The sequence below is a fragment of the Squalius cephalus genome (genome assembly GCF_949319135.1).
Source record: "Squalius cephalus genome assembly, chromosome: 1".
NCBI lineage: Eukaryota > Metazoa > Chordata > Actinopteri > Cypriniformes > Leuciscidae > Squalius > Squalius cephalus.
The window spans coordinates 59,684,486-59,688,958 of record NC_137122.1 but is presented as its reverse complement, the minus strand read 5'-3'; positions in this window follow the sequence as shown (position 1 = coordinate 59,688,958).

Here is a 4,473-nt window from a genome sequence, read left to right as displayed (position 1 = left end):
GTCTATTATTGGTTCGAACTATTAAACGGTCTATGAAGTAGAAATGAGTAGCGCAGCGCAGTTTTTTTCATTTTATTTAATAACATGTCACGGAATACTCTGCTTGAGGCTGAGATGCGTTTTGTGTTTAAACTGCGAAGTGCCTGCAAACTTCTATTTCCCCGCAGTTCTGGGGTAGCGACTGCAACATTCGCAGCTCATGGAGTTCGTCACCTTACTTACAGTAACCTCAACCAGCTGAATTTTCGTAGCCAGTCTTCCCGAAAATAGTGGGTTCAGGCCTTTATCATCATCCGACCGACTGTGTCTGTCCCATAGACTGTAAAAAAATAGGTCTGTCCGTGACATTGATATTTGTCTCCGTCTCCTTCCCACAGACGTTTAACTTACGCGCGCTCGCTTATCTCTAGGACCCTCCCCCTCCACACATTAGCCAGTTACAGTGGCCATTCCCTATTCTGTAAAATTCAGTCGCACATTCTCAAATTTTGGTCGCAAAATGCGACCATTTGGTCGCAGTCTGGAGCCCTGCATATCCTCCTCGATGTGCTAGAAGTTAAATGACTGCACCACCATTACAACCTTAGGACATCAAAAATACCACACAGGTATTCATTTATTCATTTAAAGGGATAATTCACTTTAAAATGAAAACTCTGTCATCATTTACTCACCCTCAAGTTGTTTCAAACCTGTATGAATTTCTTTCTTCTGCTGAACACAAAGGAAGATATTTTGAAGAATGTCAGTAACCAAACAGTTAACTGGAACCCTTGACTTCCATAGTAGGAAAAAAAATATACTATGGAAGTAAATGATGAGAGAATTTTCATTTTGAAGTGAACTAGCCCTTTAAATGAAATAGATGGACACTTTTGCTCAGGATGTGATGTCTCACCACTTTTTGAAACCAACGTACAGAAGACATGCAGTGCAAAGAAAAAGCATCTCATCTTCATAGTCCTGACCAGACAGGGCCTGCATCTCGTAAGGTGACACTTAGTAGGCTACTTTAAAATTATACATTTTGATAAATGCCGCCATCACGTCTTTCTTTTTATAAGTTTGCCAAAAATGTATGGTGGCATAATACTATTAATTATAAACTCCCGTGGTGAAGGCAGTAAATGAACTTGCTCACTGCAGGCTAAGGTGAGAATCAAGATAATTATCACAGATGAACACAACTTTTATGAATTGTGAAGCCTGAATGCAGCTGCCAGAAGTAAAAAGCTAGTTATGTAAGGGTTAATGCCCTTCGAGGTGTCCATTGTCAGGTATTAATGGACGACGGCGAGGCTTGAACCATCCGACGCGCAGCGGAGGACGGTTGCCTTCGCCGAAGTCCATTAATACCTGGACACCTCGAAGGGCATTAACCCACTTATACCATGGTCACTTGCCAAATAACACATTTTTAAAACATTAGTTTATATTTTAATTAGTTTTACAATCGAAATCTAAAGTTTTTACAAACAATAACTTGGTTTCTGAGATATTTATAGTCCGCTCAGCTCATAACCCTTCAGTTTTGTTTTGATACAATAAATTGTAAACGGACACTTTGACTACCTGTTGCTATGGTTACTCACAGCTGATGTAGCCAGCACATTTATTTATTAATTTCGAACGGTAAACAGTCAGTTTCACCAGAACTCCTTTACTAGGTGTCCTCTATCACTTTTTAACGGACACCCTGCAGCCAATCAGAATCGAGTATTCACCCAGCCCATGGTATAAGCTATAAATGAACTACACCCGATCCCACGACTTCAGTGTCACCATCACTAAACTTCCAACAACTCTTTAAGTTTTTATCTAACAACATTTTCCCAGAATGTTTGAGTAAGAATAGTTTGTAAGAGCACAATTATAATCATAACAATGCTGTAAAAGTGGACTGAGTTTACCTGTTCAGCGTGATGACGTTTAATCTCCTCGACAGCCTCTGTAGTCACATTTACCCACATAGCAACATTTGCCATGTTTGCCAGATCTGGGCCACAAGCAGGCCATTGCAATGCCACATGTCAGCCAAGAGCAAAGAAATAAACCAGAACTGGACCTTATCTGAGCCACAAAATCTGTGTATAATATGGAGTCATCTCAGCCTTAATAAGCCTGTTAACAAGCAGAATCACTGAAGGAAAGAAGAGAACAGAAAAAGAGACGAGCAGAAACACAAGATCTACAACTGACTTCAGACACAGCCTTAGATGAAATCAACTGAAGATAAAAGAAGACATTAAATCTCTGAAGATCTCAGCAGAGGAGGATTAAACAACTCCACAAACAGCATTACCAGAGTGTTCAAAAGTAGTAGTTTGGTAAATACTTTCCAAAATTCTAAATTGTAGCATTTTTGTTTGTGTATATTTCTGTTAAGAAATTAATCCCCAAATGTTGTTTCAAACTTTTCTATTCTTAGGCTATATAATAAAAATTGTGCAAGTGTGAACGCAAAACTTTTTTTTATATATATATATATGGTCTCGCATTTATATGGCACAGCTGTAATTTATTTCTTCGTTTCAAACCCGGAAGTGTGAAAAGGATCCATTCGAGGAGGAGCTGCTGGATGTTTTACTCGTCTCACAGTGAAACCGAAAGCAGTCGATGACTGTAAAGACGACATTTCGGAAGATAGAAAATCAGCAATCGCTTCACATGTGTAAATTCGTTAAACTTTTCACACCTGTAATATCGATAGAGTATTTGCGTCTCAACACACTTTATGACGAAATCAAACTCAAACACATGATATAGTGGAAAGTTACTTTCGTTATCTAGGCCTACTTCACGACAACTAACACTCATAAAATGGCTGAAAATAAACGTGCACTTACTTTTTCCTTTAACAGGAGAATATTAGTTTAATGTTTATTTGGTTGATTTTAAACTATTTAATTATTTTTATAATCTATGTGTGTTCAGTGGCACAGATTGGGGAAAGGAAGTGTAGTCGCAGGATAATCACATAGACGTGTAAAAGTAACATCATATTTGCTTAATGCGAGACGACTAAACGGATTGTGAAAAACACCTGCAAGAGTTCAGCAGTGTCATTAAAGTGAAGATGAATCCAGTGTTTAATCGAGGATGCTGTGTTTGAAAGTGTGGCTGACATGTTGCTCTACACATTATTTAGTAACTGGAGAAAAACTGTTAATGTTGCGTTATAGCGAATGAAATGCCATAAATAAAATGTATCAAAATTAATTTGTGTTTTGTGCATGTTTTCTGTGTCCACATACAGGCCTGAAAAGTCTCTCATCAAGGAGGAAGAGAAGGAGCAAACTGTATGTAAAATGAGTGTTAATAAAGAGAGAGAGGAGGAGACCTGTAAAATGAGTGTGTGTGAGGAGAGAGAAGAGGAGGCGTCTGTTCACACTCAGAGAGCAGCATCTCCAGTATCCAGCTGTGTGTCCATGAAGAGTAACGCCTCCATGTATAAACCCCCTGATCTCAGTGATGGACCTGCTGTGACCTCTGACCCTGTGTGAGTATCATGAAGTTCAGGGCCGGTCCAGATTCTGCTGGCGCCCTAGACGAGATATATTATATTATATTATATTATATTATATTATATTATATTATATTATATTATATTATATTATATTCATCGCTCTTAAAAACTACAACACTGGCAATAACACACAAACACAAGTGTGTGTATGGCCGCACAAATAGTTGTTCAAATAAAGGGTAAAAAGACTATATCAAATATGTATCCAAATTGAATATATTTATAGATGATTATAGCGGCGTATACTCAAAAAACAATCCAAAAGCCACAGCAGGCTAAGACACGAGGAGATTATACTAAAGATGCATCACACTGAAGCATTACATCTGATGTTATCTTTATTACTCCGTTTCACCAGCAGAAAGAACAAACACCAATCACTTACTTTGGTAGATGCATTTCATCAGTCGAGTGAAGATACATCAAACAGTGCATAGTAACAGATAGTGATGGTAGTAACGTCATTGACAGTAGTGACGGTCAAAAGAAAGTTTTTCCCCATGCTCACCCTGCAGCCATGCTCCAAACAACCTGCCCAAATCCTACAGGTGAACACACACGCTAATATACACACCACACCCCCCTAGTTACAAATGATGTCACACTGCACGTGCACATACACAACAGTATAGAAGGAAAGAAGAAATATCACAAAAGACTAATCAAACCCAATGTATGTCTCCTACAGCGCACAGTATTCAGGTCAGGTGACAAGTCTGCTAGTCACTTTCTCAGCTTTTTGCTCAGAATGTTGCTTTCTTCATGAAACTTACTCACTGTAACGGGTGTGCAAGGATAAGGCCAGGGCCAATCCAAATGCTTAAATAGATTTAATAACAAAAGGCAAACCATAAACAATCCAGACCCGAGATCAAGGCAAATAATCCAATTGAGAGCATAAACTAATAATCCAAACATGGAAGGGAAACCAGGAACATGCGAAAACC